The sequence below is a fragment of the Humulus lupulus genome, chromosome 3, assembly GCF_963169125.1.
Source record: "Humulus lupulus chromosome 3, drHumLupu1.1, whole genome shotgun sequence".
NCBI lineage: Eukaryota > Viridiplantae > Streptophyta > Magnoliopsida > Rosales > Cannabaceae > Humulus > Humulus lupulus.
Genome location: NC_084795.1, coordinates 56,381,964 through 56,403,567, shown reverse-complemented (window position 1 = coordinate 56,403,567; position 21,604 = coordinate 56,381,964). Strand labels below are relative to the sequence as shown.

The following is a 21,604-nucleotide window of genomic DNA, read 5'->3' as shown; positions in this document are numbered from 1 at the left end:
ACTCCCACCAAATTCTAATCCAAGATATTTGACTGCCACCAAGATGGAAAATGCCCAATTAAGGAGCCATGTCGCTAGGGAAAACAGACATATCGAGGAGGTCTTGGCTCTGTTACCCCTCTTGCCACCGACGCTAATGTCTGAAAGAGGCAAAGTTGGTCTCATAAGTCCCACAAGAATAACTGGTCTAAACCTTGTCATTCTATTAGGACTGTCACTTCGAGCTTTGTGCCTTCAGTGCGAAACCACCAAAGTGCTCAATCCACTGGTCATCACAGGAGTCATCATAAGCATGTCAGTTGGTGAGTCAGAACTACGAACCCAAGCTCCGTGCCTTCTTGAAAGATTCCTAGGAATGCCAATAACAATCCACTAGGGTGGGTTGGGACAAGTTCACGGAGGCAACATGCTCCAGTAAATCCTTCTGTGTCGCGATCAGAACCCCAGGCACATACAACACAGACATTGGGGTAGAGCTGAGGTGGGCTAATTTAGTTCGTTCTGATGGAACGAGGATAGCCTCGCCAATAAGGCATTCGCCAAGATCAGTTAGACATCCTACACCACCTCACCCAAAATGAGATGCTCCAACTCGTGGGAATGGGTGGAGAAATCCCCCCGCCCCATCAGTAGATACTTATGCCCCAAGGGCATGTGCTGATAATCGTGGTCATCAATCTTAGTCGCGGGCCGTAAGTTTTGCAAATGGAAGTTATTGGATGTGGAGCCAGTGTGGAGGCAAGTCTGAGAGCGACCTGTGAAATCAATTGAGCTCAGCACAAAGTCCACGGTATGATCCACATCTCAACCTACGCGATCATTTCAACTCACATAGAAGGTATCCAACTAGTAATGATGATGTGAATTATACTCAACATGAGGGAGGTCCGTCTATCGTACATGAGAATAGGAATGTCCCACCTAACCAAGCTTAAACTTGGAGGGACAAAAACCCATCAAATGCATACAATTGGATGGGGATTGTTGAACAGCCCCAAGCTAACCTAAAGACCAAGGACCTTTCCTTTGAGCGACTGGCCTTGATGGAGGAACAAATGAAGAGGCTCTCTTATCTGGAAAGGGGATTGATGATTGTGACTCATATGAGGAGCTCGAACCTTTCTCTCCAAACATTGTAGTAGCTACGTGTCCTATTGGCTTTAGGATGTCGAACATGCTGCCATTTGATTAAAACACATATCCATCTGACCACTTCAAGATGTTCAACACAATGATGATCTCCGTAATGTTGGCTCGATCTAAGGTGTATCATGTTCCCTGCAACTCTGGTCGAACCTGTCAGACAGTGGTTTGAACAATACAAGAAGCATTCTGTTATACCCAAAGATTGGGGAATGGATTATAGGAGAGCAAAGGGGAGTGGTCCTAGGAGACCCCAAGGAGGATGTGGTCCTAGGAGACCCCAAGGGAGTGATCCTAGAAGAACCCAAGGGTGAGGTCCGAGGAGAACTCAAGAAAGTGGTCTTAGGAGACCCCAAGGAGAAAGTGGTCCTAGGAGACCCCAAGGAGGATGTGGTCCTAGGAGACCCCAAGGGTGTGTTTGAGGTAAGCCTCCCAAGATTTCCTAAGTGTTGGCTCGAACGTGTCCAAGGTAAATAGCTAAGGAGGAGGAGTCCCATGCAAGTCAAGAATGGGGACTTAGATTTTGCCAAGGAGAGCCTACACAATGTCTGATCGGACATGCTTGGGAGATGCTAAAGGAGAATGCTTTGAACTTGTCCAAGGTAAGGTGCCAAGGAGGTTGCCTCGGACCACCTTGGTCCGAGGAGAAGCCAAGGAGATTGGTTCAAGGAGGAACATGGCATCCTAGAGGAGAGTGCCATGTTAGAGGAGAGAAGTGCATGTCCTACCACCATGCACGTTCAACCCACAAAAACATATCCTACCACCATGCATGTCCTACCACCATGCACGTCCGACCAACACTTGCATGAGTGGTCAGTAGGAGGTGGATCAACTAGCTAGAGGAGACTAAGTCAAGATTCCCAGAGACAACTTCAACAACATACGCGGGAATCTCTCATTCCTCACTCAAATTGAGGAATTAGTTGTATTATAAATATTTCTTGTAATATAAATATAAGATGAATAATAAAATATCCCTATCTAAAGGGGATATCAGTTGAGTATCCCAGGCCTATAAATAGAGGGCTTATGGGATTAGAGAGGGGTTCTTCTGCTTCTTCTTTCTAGAGAGAGAAAATTGGGTCTGTCTATTCTAGAGAGAGAAAGTGATGAAATAAAAGAGAATTCTTGTATTTTTGCAATCTGTACTGAAGAAACTCAGTTGGCTCAGTCCATCTGATCTTGAGTACGGATCTATAAATCACAACTCTAAGTGGATTAGGCTATTACCGACAATCGGGGCTGAACCACTATAAAAATCTCCTGTGTTATTTACTTTTTTTTGTTTATACCGTCTATTGTCGTTTACATTCTCTTGAAGGTTTGTCGTATTTGACGTTCTCACGTCGTTGGCTAAAAACGCAGTCAACACATTCGATAAGCTCGTGGAAGAAGTTGCCTTTTGAGTTTAAGAGCGCATTTTGAGCTTCTCAGGCAACTCGTGTAGAAACTGATTCATTGCCCAATGTAAAACAGCAACCTGATGAATCACTGAAAGCATATCTGAGTAGATTCATCAATGTTGTAGTACGGGTTACGAACGTTGATGATAGCTCCAAGTTCATGGTGATGAGGACAAGAATCCTGCTGGGAGGTGACCTATGGCAAGAGCTCCAATGAAAAGGAGTTAAAAGTGTAGATGAGTTCTTGCCCAGAGCTTAGGAGTGAATAAACATGGAAGAGGTGCGATCTAGTGTAGTAGGGACTAGCCAGGCCCCTATCCAACCCGCTAGAATGGGGACAGATGTGGCACCTATGGCTCACCCTATAACACAGAATAACCAAGCGGGAAACAACAAGAGGAAAGGGAATGGTGAGGACGACCAGAATCATACGAAGAAGAAATTCAAATTCGTTTATGCCATCTACACAGACCTAACGGACACCCAGCAACATATGTTCCTGGAAAATTCAAATCGGCTCTCGTGGAAGAAGCAAGATCCTTTAAGGAAGCAGAGGGAGAAGAGAGATCCCTCAAAGTGTTGCCGATTCCATAATGACATCAATGAAAACACCAATAATTGCTAAAAGTTGAAGGATGAGATTGAGACTTTCATTCGAGCTGGACCATTACCCCAGTATGCCCGAAATTGGATTGTTCCCAAATAACCTTCCAGGCGAAATTCTCATCCAGCTCCAGAAGCCCTGACAAGTTAGCCTGGAGCTCAGATGAATCAGGTTGACTCTCCCCAGATAGTAGGAGGAAATATAACTACTATTGCCAGAGGACCTCATTTGGTGGGCACGAGCAGTGGGGCCCAAAAGAGGTATAATAATGAGTTGAAAACTCATAACAGTGTGGAATTTTTCTAGGAGCGTTCATTATTGAAACAGTAGCGGTTGGAAAAGCAACCAATCATTTTCATGGAACAGGATGCTAGCCACGTTCCATTCCTGCATAATGACTCGCTAGTGGTAACTGTGCAGCTCGCTAACCGAAGGGTACGTAGGGTACTGGTGAATAATGAAAATTTCATTAATATGCTTTTCAGGGCCACCCGAGAAAATATAGGATTGTCCATAACCGATTAGATGGCGAGTTCAATGACTATGTACAAATTTTCAGGTGAAGGAACAACGACCATAGGGACGATCAGACTGGTGGTTACGCTAGGAAAAGAGGCAAAAACTGTCTCTAAAATACTTGAGTTTATGGTAATCGATTTTCTGGCCGCGTATGACACGATTCAGATGACCTGCAGTAATGGATTTTGAGGAAATCACCTCAATTTGACACATAGCAATGAAGTACCCCTCAACCTTGGGGATATGCATAGTAAGAGCAGACCAGCTCGCTCCCAAAGAATGCTACAACATTGATATGAAGGAAAATCAAAACACGGGCAGCAAATGATGGTCATAAGTGAAGGAGGTGAGGAGTCTAGGGTAATACCCATGGGACGAAAGAACCTCTAGAAGAAGATGATGTGGTTTACCAACGGGACAACATTGATTCGCGAGTTGGAGAAGACAAATCTGAGCTTAATGCAATAGAAGAGATCCAGGAAATAAATATCAATCCAGAAGTACCTTCAAGAGTTGTCAAAGTTAGAAAAAACTTTAATCCAAAAGGAAGAAGGAGCTGGTCGAATTCATGAGGCCTAGTCGCATGAGGATGTGTTGGGAATCAGTCTGAGTATAATAATGCATACTTTGAACTTGGACATGAATGTGCCTGCAATGTCCCAAAAACAAAGACTTCTGGGGATAGTACGATCAGAAGCATTAGAAAAAGAAATAGCTCGCCTACTTAAACGTGGATTCGTCCAGGGCAAAGTACCTGATTTGTGTTGCTAACCCTGTCCTGGTCCTGATTTGGATATAACCATATCGCGATGAACCCTGTAGACCAAGAGCATACCAGCTTCATGACTGAGCATAGCGTATATTGCTACAAAGTCATGCCATTCGGGCTGAAAAAAGCCAGTGCTACATACCAACGGATAGTCAACAAAATGTCCGCTAACCAGATCATGAGAAATGTGGAGGTGTATGTAGATGATATGCTTGTGAAATCAAAGACTACCAATAACCATGTATCCAACCTAGTAGAATGTTTTGGCCTATTGAGGAGATACGACATGAAGTTGAATCCCCAGAAGTGCACTTTCGGAGTTTCACCAGGAATGTTTATGGGGTTTATACTCAACACAAGGGGGATAGAGGCGAATCCAAAAAAAAATCAGGTCGTTGTTAGAAATTCCTTTGCCTAGGTCGCATAAGGAATACAAAGCCTAACTGGAAAGGTGGCGGCCCTAAACCACTTCGTTTCAAAGTCCACTAACAAGTGTCTCCCATTTTACAACTTGCTCTGAGGAAACAAGAAGTTTAAATGGACTGAAGAATGCAAAAAGGCATTTAGTGACCTCAAAGCGCATCTAGCTGAACCACCATACTATCAAAACTGACGTCTGGAGAATGTCGGTTTCTATATCTGGTCGTGACAGAAAATGCAGTTAGTGTTGTGTTAGATCAAGAAGAAAATTGGGTGTAGAAACCCATATATTATGTAAGTAAGAGACTTCTCAAAGCTGAATACGGTACCCATTGATAGAAAAGCTTGCGTTCTGTCTCATTTTGGCTTCAAGGAAGCTCAGGCCATACTTCCAGTCCCATTCTATTCACGTCTTAACTAACCAACCTTTAAGGAAGGTTTCACAAAAACCTAAAACATTGGGAAATCTATTTAAATGGGCCATGGAACTTAGCTAGTTCGAGATATTATATATTCCACAGATAGTAATCAAGAGCCAAGCCCTTGCTGATTTTATGGCCGAGTGCACAGGTTTTCAGGACGAGCTTATAAAGGAGCCGGTGCAGGAATGATGGAAAATCTTCGTTGATAAATTGTCTAATGAAAATGAGTCAGGAGCTAGGATAATCATAATCTCACTTATGGGGCATCAATTATGTACAGCTCTGTGATTCAGATTTGAAGCGGACAACAATGAAACCGAATATGAGGCCTTATTGGCAGGCTAAGGGGCGAAATAGATAAAAGAATAAGCCATCCAATGTTATAGTAATTCTCATCCTGTAGTCAATCAGATATTGGAGGAATATTAAGCTCTTGGTATCAAGATAGTGGCCTACTTAGCTAAGGTTAAGGGAAAGTTGTCTGAATTAGTGTTTAGCTCCATTGAGCATGTCTCCCATGAGCAGACTTCCAATGCTGATGCTCTGGCTCGACTTGCTACCACCAAAGAGGTAGATACATTCAATGTAGTTCCAGTGGAGTTCTTCGAAAGTTTGAGTATAACAATAGCGACAGTTCAGGTCAAAATGATTTACATAAAACTGACCTGGATGACCCCCATAGTGGAGTACCTCACAACCGGAAAGCTACCTGCAATCAAAATGTAGTGCACCAGAATTTTTTTTTTAGATTATTAAAATTTTTGTGATTTATTTGATTTAAATGTTAAGTGTGATGAATTGTTTTATTTAAGTGTTGTTATTTTATTTGGTTGATTATTTGTTTTATTTGATTCGTTATTATTTTATTTAATTGTTAGAATTGTTTGGTTAATTAATTTAATAAGTGAATAATTGTGTAACATGTTATTTTACTATTAGTGTTACATTTTAATTAAGTGTGACAATTAAGGTAATTATGTGGCTATGGTGGAATGCACTAAGGTGCATGATAGATAGTAATGCACCCTAGTGATTTAGTGTGTGCTAGTGCATGGTAGCATGGTGCACATGTGTAGATTTTCTACACATTTTATATTTCCTTATTTTAGATTTTATTTGAGTTAATTTATTTATTTAAAAAAAAAAGAAAAGAAAGGGGAGAAGAGTGTTTGGGCGTGTGACCTAGTGGGAAAGGAATGATTTCTTTTAAGTAATAAAAAATCAAAAATTGAAGACAATAGTTATTTTGGGGATAGGCATGATCATTTTTATTCCTTTATATCTATTTAAATAAAGAGAAATTAAGAGAAAATAAATAGAAAAAGGAAACTTACCTTATTGTGTTGGGGAGGCTTTATGAGAGGATTATGATAAAGGGGAAATGAAAGAGGAGAAGAGCCATTTGCTCTTGTGTGGCTGCCGTGACCTAGAGAGAGAGAGAGAGAGAGGGAGAGTGGCGTGTAGAGAGAGAGAGAGAGGAAGAAAGAAAGAAAGAAAGAAGGAAGGAGAAGGTGAAGAGGAACCCCTCTTAGAGTATGTCCTCTTGTGTTTTCTAATTTGTATAATCTCTTTTATTGATAATATGTTATTGACTTGTGTTATTGTTGTGTGTTTGGGTTCTTTCTTCTCCTCATGGTGGTTTTCCAATAAAAACCCTAGGCTTGAACAAGGGTGTGGAGTTTGGGTATTGATCTTATTGTGTTCTTGATTTTACAATCAAGAGAGGTAATGGTCTTTTCTTAGCCTTTATATTGTTTTTGGTGGGTTGTCTATGAGGTTTTGATGATGATGCTAATGGTTGATTTTTGGTAGGATTGGTGTATATGATTTGTATATTGTGAGAGTACGATTTGTGTTAAAAGGGTTGTGATGTTGATTTTGCTATGCATAAAAAAATTGTGATAATCTATGAATGCATGCATGGAGATTTCGGCCTAGGCATACCTAAGTATGTTCTTGATATTTTTGTGATGTTGAGTGAATTTCAATATAGTAGATCCATGTTTTAGGACCTATGTGATATGGGTAAGATAATAATTGGCAATCTTGATTTTTGATCCATGAAATTTTGATAGATGCATGTTATATTGTGAATGATTAAATTATAAGATGCATGAAAATCATGATAGAAACATGTTAGGATAATATAAGGTATATGTGAATATGGTGCTTATGAGTTATTATATGTTATTGTCATTGTTAGTGTTTTGTTGGTTTTCAATGGAATAGAAAAAAATGGTTTTAAAAGAATTCATGTGAATATGTTAGTGATATTAGAATCATGCATATTATAAGAGTATGATGAGATCTTAAACATGTATGATTTTATGTAATTTTTGGGACAAAAGTTGAGTTTTATGAGGAATTAAGCTTGCTGTTTTTTTTTTTTGTAAATAATTGGGTAAAAGTTGATAAAAAGATGAGTTGCATGCATAAGTAATGTTCTTGATGTTATGTTAATTTTTATGAAATTAAAAAGGGGATTTTAAGTCTCATGTTATGATATTTTACTTAATTAATTACCTACAGAATTTTTATTGATTTTTTTTAGAAAATATAAGCTTTTAAATTGATTATGGTGATTTTTAATGATAAAAACAATTGCTGGAATTTTTGTAATAAAATATGAAGTAAATGTCACTAAAATGAATTTGATGAGTTTTTGGAATAATTTATTTTTCCTAAGTTATGGTAATATTGAAAAATGGTATTTTAATGCTATGAATGCATATTTTGACAAGTTATGATTTTTTTCCTTTTTTTTGATTGAGAAAAATATTTAGATTCCATTTATTTGTGATTTTTGAGAAAATAAATGGTGGCTGAAAGTTTGATTTAAAAAGGTCAAAAAATTGTCATTTATGGATTTTGTCACATAAAAACTAAGTCTTAAATAATTTAAATAAAAATATATTTTTTCCACACTAAAAATATATTTTTCACATCATTTATGTAACACAGTGATAAAATATATCTTTAAGAGGGACATATTAAAAATAGGCATTTTAATTAAATCCAAGTTTTTTTTTTGGTTAATTCTTTGTAATTTGAGATTAATTAATGGAGATGTCACATAGTTTATTTTTGAGCTAAAATAAAATAATTTTATAAAATAAAATAAAGTTTTGAGAAGTTTAATCAACTTAGAAATTTATAAGAAAAATAAAGCATGTAATATGTCTATTGATTTTCAAACAATAAAAGCAAGAAATGTAGAATTATCGTTTTTGAAAACGTCTTTATTACGCAATGTTCCCACGTATGCATGTTACATGCAAATCAACTTTTACGTCCAAAATCATGATTATTATTCAACTATGTGATTTTTATAAAATAATCATGTTAGTAAAATGGGTAGAACGAGCATTATTCTTTTGGCGATAATTGCATGTTGAGTGTAACTGTTATCATGAGTGCATGGCCCATGCACACATGAGTTGTATGGAAGGGCAAAATAGTAATTTTATGAACCTAAGAAATGTTATTTTGATTATGATATAGGCTCGTTGAAAGATTGTGAAATTCTTAGCTTGGACCTGAGGTAAGGAAGTTAGATAGATTCTATGATTTTATGCTATGAATGGTAAGGTTGTTATATGAATGAACTGTTATGAAATTATGAATGCCATAATGTGATGATATGTTGAATGTGATATGTGTATGGATGTTAGATACATCAAACAGAATACGATGTTAGATACATCAAACAGAATACGATGTTAGATACATCAAACAGATTTCGATGTCAGATACATCGAACGAGTTACTAAGGACATTGAGACGTGACTCCTAGGGCGGACGCGCCGAGGTTATTCAAGGACCAGTGATCTCCTGTTTACCTCATAGGGTGACATGGACAACTAGCGTTCCATGCTCATCATGTATGCTGTATGTTTGTGATATGATGATATGTCACATTTATGTTATGATATGATGATATGTTACGTTATGTTATGATATGATGATATGTTACGTTATGTTATGATATGATGATATGTACGATTATGTTATGATATGATGATATGTATGATTATGTTATGATATGATGATATGTTACGATTACATTATGACGTACCATGATGTCTTAGATAAATGTTAGTGTTTGGTTTTTGTTGTTTTCTTACTTGCTTATTTGTTTGTACTTCCTTACTGGGCTTTTAGCTCACCCCCCCTTACTTTCCTTCCAGGTAGCAAATAGGATTTCTCTATGGCACGCGTGGTGACGTGAGGAGTTCTTTCACCATGGGTTGTATGGCGTGGGGTAATCCTATGGACGATAAAACGATCAACGTAGAACGCCATTTAAACTATGTTTTGTTTTTAAGGGACTTTCCTAAATTATCAGTGGGACTTTGTTATTTAATTTATTTGGTTTCTTTGAACTTTGCATAAAATCCTATGTTTTATTTTAAACTTGTGGCGCACACTTGCACGGTTTTAAATAAGTCCCCCTGAGACTTTAATAATGGATGGTATTCTTTTATAAACTATGTTATGTGAATGTTTTGTAAGTATTAGTCTAGGGCGTTCTTTACACAAAAGGACGTGAGAAAGCCGCTGTATCAAGCTCCGCGGTATGTTATGGTTGAAGGGATCCTTTATCGATGAGGTCATTTGTTGCCCCTCCTGCTGGGTGGCAAAACCAAGCTCTAAACGTACAAAGAAAGGGTTATTTTTGGCCCACACTGACAAAGGACTCGATCTCGTATGTGTAGAAGTGGGACAAATGCCAACGCTTCACCATAATTTCTCGAGCTGCTCCCATCGAGCTAACCATAATCTCATCCCCTTGTCCGTTTACAGCATGAGGAATTGACTTAATTGGTTCTCTGCCAATAGGAAAAGGAGGAGTTCGTTATGCAGTAGTCGCCATTGATTATTTCATGAAGTGGGTAGAGGCTGAACCTTTGGCAACCATCACCTCAAAGAGAGTCCTTGACTTTGTTGTGAAGAATATCATATGTCGATTTGGATTCCTAAGAAAGATCACGTTAGACAATGGATTTCAATTCGATAGTGATCTCTTCACACACTTTTGTGAAAAATATGGCATAACCAAGAGTTTCTCATCGGTAGTGTACCAACAGGCCAATGGGTAGGTCAAGGCCATAAAAAAAACCCTGAAGGGGAGCTTAAAGAAACGATTAGATGAGGCCAAGGGATTATGGCCCGAGCAACTCCCACAAGTACTCTGGGCCTACTGTACCTCACATCGATCCTCCATGGGACATACCCGTTTTTCCTTGACCATTGGAAGCAAGGCTATGCTCCCATTTGAGGCAATGATGACGACCAACATACAAAAGACCTTTGATCATGATCATAACAATGAGCTACTTAGTGCATCCCTCGATCTAAGGAAAGAAAAACGAGAGTCCTCACAATTAAAACTTGCCAAATATCAATAGAAGATCACTTGTTATTTCAATTCAAAGGTTAAGGGACACAGACTCAGATTAGGCGATCTGGTTCTCTGAAGGGTATTTTTATCAAGCAAATATCCCAATGACGGTGTGTTAGGGCTGAACATGGAAGAACATATCAGATGATGGAGGTTTTGCATGAAGGAACTTTTAAGCTAGCCCTGTTAAGTGGAGAAATGATTCCACGGACCTGGAATGCCCTACACTTTAAAAAATATTATCAATAGTTTTGTAATCTTTAATGTTTTCGGAATTACCGTTTATGTAAGGCTTGTCTACAAATTTTATCACTTTTTTATCACGAGCTCACTTTGTAAAATCAACCAACAACATTTATATGTCCTGGTTGCTTAAGGGGCACATAACCAAAGAGAGCTTTTAAGAAAATTCATCTTATTTGGATAAACATTAAAACATAGAGTTTAGAAAATTTGATTATTCAACGACTTTTTAAAGCTCGAATTTTCAAAATTTCGAACGTGAACTAAGTTTAAGAAATCTCTAAAAATAAAACCCCTAGATATAACCAAGTCCGAGGCCTAATTCCTAACATATATAAAGCTACTAAGCCTAATAAAACCCCTATACACGACCAGGTCCACGGCCTGATTCTAATCAAGTACGACACAATTAAGCAAGCAAAATCTTGGATACAACTAAGATATCCATAAAATCTATTCCGTTCTAAAGTTAACCCCTACGATTTCAAATGTACAAGAATCTAAGGATTCATAAGCATGAGAAAAGAATAAACTGAGAGGAACACAAATAGATCACAAGTTAGATATATATTCAAAAATATATTGTCATCTCGAGGAAAAAACAAAACCTCGACCTGAGTCCGAAGACAATTGTTTTGCTTCCAAGCGACTTCATTACAGAAGCACAAAATAGAAAACAAAGATAATAAATCATTGTGGTCTGTCAACTCGCTCCAACGAGGTCACCTCCTCGCCATCTCCCTCAATAGCTTCAGAAGCTTCAGCGGTCTCCGAGGATTCTTGTAAAGCATCTCCTCCATATGAGTTGATGACTCCACAACTTCCTCTTTGGCCTTGGCCTCGACTTCGTTTAGCTTCTTCTTGAGTCCTTCATTTTTGGCCTGCAGCTGGTCCACGCGATGGGTCACCTCCATGACCTGATCCTAGGAGGCAGACAGGGCGGCCTTTGTAGACCGTTCGCTCTCCTTGGAGGAAACCAGGGCAGCTTTGGTGGTTTGTTCGCCCTCTAGAGCAGCACTCAGGAGAAAGGACAGATTGCAAAAGGATAAGGCAAGTCAAGAATAATTTGAAAAAAACTAAGGAGAAAGGAATAAGAAAAGTTAGAAGTGTGAGAAGGACTCATTGTGAGGTTCATCCCCATAGCAGATTCAAGGACGTCCTCAGGAGTACGCTTCTCTATAGCTCTCAAGTCTTTGGCGCTGGCTCTACAGGCATGGCCAACCATATTGCTTGCCATCTTGTACATAGTGCCCCAAAACTCCTCGGGGATCTTGTCCAGGTCGAGTGGATTGACTGGGATCTGGATGGTGGGAGCCTTGCCTTGGATCTATTGAGGAATTGAGGTTGGAAAATGCCAAGGAACAGGAGGTAGAGCTTGCTGAACTGTGAAATTTTCTACCGAAGCTAAGAGGAGGTTCTATTGTGGCTGTTCCCGGGTGGAGCTGGTACCTTTGTCCTTAGCTGGAGAGTCAATGGTAACCATAGTCTTGGGGATTTATTTCTTTGTCAATTTGACCCTCTTCACCACAGGACCAGCTCCAGATCCACCAGCCTTAAAAGCACTTGTCACTACAAGAAAATATGCTTTTAATAACACCGAAAATGTGTTATCAAAACATACCATAACACTTTCTGATGTGTTAAGACCGACTATGTTATCGTAGATTACGGTACTTTACATAACACTTTATCATTGTTATACAGATGTGTTATTATACTGTCAACGATAACACATTTTCTGTGTTATTTTAATATATAGATAAGTGTTTAATTATGTTATTTATAGTCGATTATATAACACATTTCAATACTTATAAATTTGTGTTATACTACACTTTAGTATAACACTTTTTTTGTGTTATGCTACACTTTAGTATACTACTTTTTTGTGTTGTACTACACTTTAGTATAACACATTTTTTGTGTTATACTATACTTTAGTATAACACATTTTTTCTGTTATACTACACTTTAGTATAACACATTATTTGTGTTATATAATGAAGTTTGCATAACACAATTCTTTGCATAAAAAGTGTTATTGTAATAGATATTATAACACAATTTTTGTATTATTTTAATATTTAGATAAGTTTAAATTCTCATTATATATTTTATTTATATAACACTAATGTATTCAATTATATTTTAAATTTTTTTATATAATTAAAATTAGCTTTCTAATATATACTAGCATCATCAAATGAACTTGATTTTCAAATAACAAAAAGTAAGAACATTCAACACTGTCATCAACAACAAAATGTTCTTTAAGTATTCAAGGTGTCTTAAATATTCAACATAGTTAAAAGTTAATACTTTCAACACAAAGAAATAAACAACAGGTGCAATGACTGTACAGTTGCAGGGAGACGGTCCAGTGGTCAGCAATGACTGTACAGTTGCAAAGAATGGGTAGTAATCCCAGACACATTAGAAATATTAGCCACGTCCTCAACAAATTCCATGTCTATCATGCCACCAAAACGTGAACTGAGACAACAAAACTCCACTGTCAAGAAAAGAAACACAAGTAAAAGCAAGTAAAAGCTTTATTGTAATGTTAACCTCTGTAGTTGATGGCCTGAAGTCACACAGTACCCGAAGGCCAGAATCTGATGTTTTCAAAAAATGTATGCAAACAGATAAGTTGAGGCTTTTACATGTAGATCTCAAAAGAATCAAAAAGTAACATGTCCCAAATGACCCCAAACATAACACAGTACACAGGAAAAGAACAGTATTTACCACACTCGACTCTCCAATTACCCACTCACGGAAGTTTCTTGGGCATGAAATGAGCTGCCAATGCCCATTAAAGCAAAACACACCGCCTACAACATAAAGAAAAAAAAGTATCAATAGAAAGAACAAGGTAAACAAAAAAATTTATAGAAAAATCAAACAAGCCTATCAAGAAAAGAAACTCTTGGCAAATTTTTAAATAATCAAAACACAAAAAATTGAAGATTCCCATTTGTACCAATTCCAAAGTGCAAAAAATAGTTAACAGACCTTAAAGCCAATGTACAGTAAAACATATTTCAACAGAAAAATGCATGGGGACCATATGGTCAAATGTCCATTCAGCATTCATAAAGGACTAGTCCATATCATGTCTAAACTAGAGAAAATGGTTCAGTAAGACTAAAAATGTGACCAAACCAAGTTCAATACCATAAATTGCATAGAAATATCAAGATTTTGAAAGATTGGTACTACACTTGACACTTAAAAACAAAGGAATCATTGTTTTCCCCCTTGGAATAGGAACCATCCAATTTTTATTCCCTCTAAAGAACCATTTGAATAGCAAGAATCACAAGCTATTGTACTGTTGTTTTCAGGTTTCAGCATTATACCTGAATCAACTACCTCTAATTCCAAGATAGATAAATCTTACCAGGAACAGATTGCCCAAATTTGACTGTATCCTAGGATAATCTGTATGCTTGATGCTACTATCAAAGCACCTTGGACTGCTCTCATGGTGTTGAGAAATTTCTAGAAAAATGTAGAAGAAAAGTAAGCTTCCTTACAACACATAGATCTAACAATAGAACCTTGGCAATCTATATGTTTTGGAAGTTCCATTTGTTTCTACATGTTTTGTCATTACATTTTTTTTTCTTGAATAAAATGAAAATAAAACCTGAAGAAAACCTCTTGGTTGGTCAAGAGTTCTTAATATAAAATGGGAATTTCTTTCGATACAAACTTCTAGCAGGAAATTTGTAATGGATAATCTCAAGAGAATATAATAGTGAAGCAAATGTCCTAACAAAACACTTGAGGATTTGTCTAGTCACATCTACAAAACTGCTGAAGATGCAACCATTACCACATGAGATAAATATATTCTAATGTAGAGAGAAGAATGATAGCATAGAATCTTCTCAGTCGAAGAATATATTGGCCAAAATTACTTTGTGTTTATGTAAAACCATCAATTGAATAAAGGTCAACTCATTAACTGAATTTGGAAGGGTTAATTAGCATTACTTACCTACAAAGTAATACACAATTAGAAGAGATATACAACCACCATTCACTTCCTGGTCATGCCAGTGATAAAGCATCTGCATTTTTTTTAAAAAAATTACGAGAAATGAACTGCTAGAGATCTATTAGACCGAGTTAGATGTTTGAATGAAAAATGAATTGCATTACATGCCCTATAGATAGGAACTTACAGGAATGTCAGTTAACAAAGCCACAAAAGCATTAGAGGTGAAACATATAACACAAACAATAGCTAAACACAAACAATAGCTAAACCCGCAACCTGCAAACCCAAAGTTACATTCATTCAACACAACTTAATAGCTTTCATGAAAAAAAAACATGGAAAGTGCTCATAAGAAGGTTTTCAATTAATATGCCAAAAAACAAACCTTTTGAGCAATCTTATATCTGGATACAGTTGAAAAGTAAAGCATGTTTAGCATCAGAGATGGCAAAACTCAAAGCAGCTAAGAAAGAAGGTAATATCATATTAAGAATGAATTGGAAAAAAGTACCTTCCAAAGCTCTGAAGAAGCTCTTTCGGTTCTGACTTTGCTCATTTTCAGGCATAGTAATATTCCTTGAAAAAAAGAAAGACAAAAAAAAAATTATAACTTAAATAATAATAATAAAGGACCCAAGTAATTTTTTTTTATCGTAAAAAGTATTCACCGCACCACAGAACAGAATAATCAAACAATAATTAGCATGCATTAATGGTAAAAGAAAACATGTGTAAAACAACCTGTGCTTTTCCAATTTCTGAAAAATCAAACATATGGAAAAGTCTCCAAATAGTGACTTCTCCTGAGAGTTCATTATATATAAACACTTTGACCTTATGATGAAAAATACAAATAACAAAATCCATTAAAAATAGACTCTAATGATCATGATTTTATTTTTTCTCTAGGATTTTTTTGGAAGGGATTAAAATCATCAGTTTCTGAGAAAAAATGGGTAACTCAAACTTTCTGAATCAATTGAAACAATCTGAGTCAATATTAACGCCTCAATGTAATAGAGAAAATCAAGGAAGCATCAGTGTTGAATTTGAAATTACATGTGAGGTCCTGTTAATTTGGCGCAAATCCTTAACTTTTGCTTGACATATTTTATAGTTTTATAGCTGTCAGAAATTATTATTTTATTTATTGTAAATGAAATATATCATAATTAAATTGCATATTCTTGTAAATATGGAAGCAAGTGTAATTCCGGTTCTTTTAAGTATTAACCTTTATATTACTTCGTTCAACTAAAAATAAGTCAATAACATCTTGTGAAGTGTAATAAGTTCTGACACCATAATACAAAAACTGTGTATTGGGTCATCCCATCAAGCAAAAGTAAACAACAATGACCTAATTAGTTCCTACACCGAAACAAAAATTACTAGAAAATGAACAAAACAGATGATAACTAGAACTTCTGACAATTGAAAGCAGATAAACTTGAACGAAAATTGGTTACCATAACAAGCTAGTGCTCCAGCTAATAAAAGCATTGCTCCTGCAAAATCCTCTACATATACCTGCGTAAATCAATACTATTATTGTCACAACTCCAATATATGTTAATCCATGAAGAAGTAAAAGTATCATAACCTTCTTTGTTCTATCAGAAGATATTGCAATCAGGGTTATAGCAATTTACCACTAACAGTTGTTCATTTAACTCATAGAAAGCACAAAATAAGAAAAGTTAGTTTTAACTTAGCATCTTAGACATGCCAATTATCTAATTTGAACACTTTGCAAAAGTAATCTCCTGTTTACAGTGTATGTTGTACCACAAATAAGCCATTAGAAAATCCTTAAATGTGGGAAAGCAACTAGAAATCCCTAAATAGCCTTAGAAAGCAATAACTTAATCATGGACCATAAACAGTACTGGACCGGCATGGAGCCATAGTTTTATTAAAGGGGGCTATTTATATTTTTTTTTCGCTACTTTTGGAAGCTAAATTGGAATTTTCGCATACAATTACAAGAAAAAATTAAAACAATAAAAATGATTGAGCCTTCCGCTATACTGGCTATAATGCCTGGTATGTAACTATGTTGGAAGCATAGGAAAAAGAGATTCGGTGTAATTATTAACCATTTCATATGTATTCATGTCATAATAAAAAGAAAAACTAAGATTAATTCATAGTCAGGAAAATCTAGACAGCATTCTATTATAATACCAAGGAAAGAAAAATACAAAATGTATCGATATGTTCATAGTGCATACCCGAGCCACCACTGTAGAATCAATAGGGTTTTTTCCCATCCTAATCCAGATTATAATAGCACAAGCCAACATTATTACAATAACTAGAAGAGTTTCCTGATTAATTAATAATTACTGAGTTATGCATCTTGATGAAATGTAGTAACACATAAAACTTCATTAATTTACTCAAAATATTAATAGACTATTGTACATGCTATTTCCATACCAAAATAACAATTTTCTGGCGGCTTCGAACATGAACCAACCGGAAAGGTAAACATCTTTTGTGATTATGATTATGATTATCTGCATTTAATGAATTTCGTTCATTAAATGTCTTCTCTAGCAAAGATTCCTCAACACTGCTTTCTTCAACTTCCTCATCTTTATCATCTAACTGATGGCAGAGATCATCCTTATAGGAAAGTTTATTAAGGGGAACAAAAAGGAAATGACAGACAAGCAAGGGGGCACCACATATAGTTTATAATAGGCTGATAGCAAAATCATCAATTTGAGAACGACAATTAGATTTCTTTATTACATAGATAAAAGATTTTCCCTTGATGAAACTAAGAGTTTTAAAACTGCTATTGCTTGTAAGGACAGAAAAAATTGGCTTTCAGCCATGGATGAGGAGATGAAATCTCTATATGACAATAATACATGGAGTTTAGTAAAGAGGCCTACTCGTTCTAGATTGGTAAGCTGTAAGTGGATTTTCAAGATTAAAAAAGGAATTCCTGGGGTTGAAAGAGGCAGATTCAAGGCTAGGCTTGTTGCTCATGGGTTCACACAAAGGGAAGGCATTGATTTCAATGACGTTTTTTCTCCATTTATGAAGCACAGATCTATGTGGCTGAATACATTGCTCTCACTGAGGCAGTTAAAGAAGCTATGTGGCTTGAAGGTATTACTAAGGAACTGAAGCTACAGAATGATGTCATTACTATTTACTGTGCTAACCAAAGTGCTATACACTTGTCTAAAAATCAAGTGTACAATGAAAGATCAAAACATGTAGATATGAAACTACATTTTGGGAGAGAAGTTATTGCTCAAGTTGATACTTCATTTTTAGCCCACAAATCCAACATAGCCCAACCTACCAGACCATAATACCATACCAAAAAATACAAAGAAAATAGGAAGAGTAGCCCCATGGATGCAGGCACCAACAATTCCAAAAAACATCAAAGCATAGTCCACTTCAAGAAAAATTGCTTTCAAGATGACCGAAAAAAGTATTATAAAATACATACCATAATACTAAATATAAGATTTCAAATTATGGAAATTATTCTCTACAAATGCTCTATCAAAAAAGGAAAAGTAAAAGTACAAATCATTTTTCAAGTCCATTAACCAAGTAAAATGTCCAATTTTCACATTACGAATGACATATCTTGAGATCTAACGAATTCATGTCTTAATATATAAATCCTATACAAGTTCTTATGGGTGAGCTTGGCATAATAAGATACAAGAGGTCTTCTCCAAGAGGTATTTACATATAAATTGGATCTCTTCACCATCAAATGAAATAAAGCAAAATCTAAGTTGTTTGCAAAGACTTGTTCTGTTCAACAACATAAAAATACATGATGCACTAGTTTTATTAATAAAATTAATACGCTACATTCATGGCTATATGTCTCAAAATATTTGTATAATTAGGTTACATGACAAATGAAGCAAAAAATCTCCAAAAAAACAAAAAAACATAGAATCCAATAATAAAATAAACATACATCTTTGAGAAATATTTTACTTTTGGTACACAACACAAGCAACAAATTTGATATTTTTTTATACAAGCTTCTTAGAGGCATTGTAACAAACATATTATGTTAAGAGACATAATTGATTATAAATATTTATAGAGAAAAATCACACACCAATTACAAGATGGATAGGCTCTACGGGGCTATTTGGGCAATCACTAGTTCAAGTTTAGTTTCTGAACCAAGGTGGAAATTTGTTATATTGGTCCAGGCAACTAACTTCAAACTGTTTCAGTTAAGTTTGTTGGTTCTATTTCTTTACTTGTAATACTTTTCCATATAAGTTTGTATTACTTTAGTTTTTTCACTGGTCGTGAAAAAGAACAAGTTTTATTCTCTAAAATTGTAAAATAGCAGCTTCACTCTACTCTCTTCTCTGCTTCCTATTGTCGTTGGTGGCCTTTCATTTCTTAGCAACATATTACAAAATCTTGATGTTTTGTTTCAAGTTAATTATGGCAATTTTGTTATGGCAATTAAATCTAATCTATACACATGGAAATAATGAAAACAATATGACTAAATGAAAAATCTAATCTATACATATAATGAAAAATCTAATCTATACATATAAAAGCTTACCTAACCATCTATCAATACCAAGTCAAAAAATTCAAACAACACACAATAAGTTTTCTTCCTTATATCACCGCAGCACACAAACGAATTTTCTAGAACCTACTTCTCTAATACACACAAGTTTTCAACCTTCCGTTATCACCGCAGCACACAATTTTAATCTCAGAACCTACTTCTCTATGGATGAATATTTAAGATATTCAAACCCCTCTAACATTTTTAAGATATTAATAATAAGAGTTAAAAGAACAAATTTCGTACCTCTTGCAAATTAACTTTGCAATGCTCCTTGACAATTCGATCCACAACCTAAAGAATATAATCAATACCTAAAAGATTAATACAAAATTAAAATTTGTCAATAGATATTAAAACTGCCTTTGAAATCCAAAATTTATCTAATTTGATCTTAAAATTTGGGGATAAAATATATACACACATTTACTTTAAAGGCATTTTAAGTATGACTTAGTAAATTTTGACAAAATGGATAAGAGAGTGTACCTATTTCACATAATACAACAGTAAGTTTTGATTGTTTTCTGAATATATGGGATTAAATGGTGCTTTTTCCATAATTGAATCCAGTATATGACAGTTGATTATTGGTACTTTGATAATTCAATTTTAAGTATAATTATGCTGGGCACAGATTTCAGCTTTGACAAGCTGTAATACAATGAAACTACTAATCCAGAACAATAAAGAGATCCTAAAAGTTATTTAATGGCATCTAAATGCTTGGATATTGGACCTGAAATGGCCACCAAGGCTTGGTAAAAAACTGTCATTTATCTGCATATTTTTGTATGTTAGAATATAGAAGTTGGTTGGGCTCATAAGGAACTTTTGAATGACTCAAATGGTAGAATTCATTGAAAGGATAATATGGTAATTTCAGAGTTTTGCTGGGCAGCATTACCCTCATTTAGCATCTAAATAAGCTTTGAGAAGCACAATTTTGACACACTAACATCACACATACACACCTATGTGGCAACAAGAGTGTGTGGACATATCATTAATCATATGCAGAAAAGGTAAAATTGAAGGTGCTTGAATGAAAATAAAAAAACATGTAAAAGCTTGAATTTGACACTATTTCTGATCCAATGTTTAAGGACTAAAATGTGAGTGAAATTTCGATTCAGACAGAACAACCAACTCTTATTCCTACTTCAAAGTCACAAGGGAAAAGAAAGTTTGTGTACCATCCTGAGTCATGAGTGGATAATCAGCAGCACTTAATGTGATAAACCAGTCCCAATCTGCATTAATCTTGAGAAACAACGCTGCAGCATAACAGATAAACCAGTCACTTTTCAAATAAATACCCTCACTCTCACCATTTCTCTATAGTAATTATTTGAAGTATTATAAATACATATATACCATATCATAACTTTAATATCTAATAAAATATGATGCTTGATCATGATCTAGCTACATATTTCATTGAGACAGATCATTTCAGTTATATCTTAATCTACCACATAAATTAAATTTTAACAAAATATTTGTCTATACAAGGTTGCTGATATAATAATATTTGTGTAAAATACAATTGAGAATTGAGATACACTTTTGTCCTTTATTATTGTTATTAAATAAAAGCTAGAGCCTAGACGGCCAGAACCTTCCAAATTATTTTAATATTTGTGTGTGTGTGTGTATAAACCCATTTGTAAAGAAAGGTGAAAGCTCATACCTGAGAGAGGAAATTCCATCAATATTTTTGTAATGGTAATCAGAGAGTTCCATGAACCAGAGCCAAACCATAAAGGGGCATGTGGCAGCCATCTTTGGGGTCACCGGGGTTGTGGGGAGGGAGCTGGCAAGAAGGCTCACATCAAAATCTGAATGGAAAAAGGTTTATGGAATTGCCCGAAATCCTCCTCACTTGGAGCATTACCAACAGTACTAAACTAAATGCAAATGCCAGAATATGATTCAAATGCAAATGCAAATACCAACACAGTAATATGATTCAAAGAAGAAGAAAATCAGATCTAAACATTTATTTTAATAAAGATAAATCTAATTAATATATACATATATCAAACTACCGCTCTTCCTTTCTTCTCGACCC

General features: G+C 35.6%; 1 long non-coding RNA gene across 1 annotated transcript; it reads right to left on the bottom strand.

The window, feature by feature from the left end:
* Nucleotides 1–14,758: 14,758 nt before the first annotated feature.
* Nucleotides 14,759–21,293, bottom strand: LOC133821138 (uncharacterized). Its single transcript, XR_009887331.1, has 4 exons — nucleotides 21,224–21,293; nucleotides 20,727–20,807; nucleotides 19,777–19,844; nucleotides 14,759–15,006 (listed from the first exon to the last, which is right to left on the bottom strand). It is a non-coding gene; the product is annotated as an uncharacterized LOC133821138 (long non-coding RNA).
* Nucleotides 21,294–21,604: the final 311 nt, after the last annotated feature.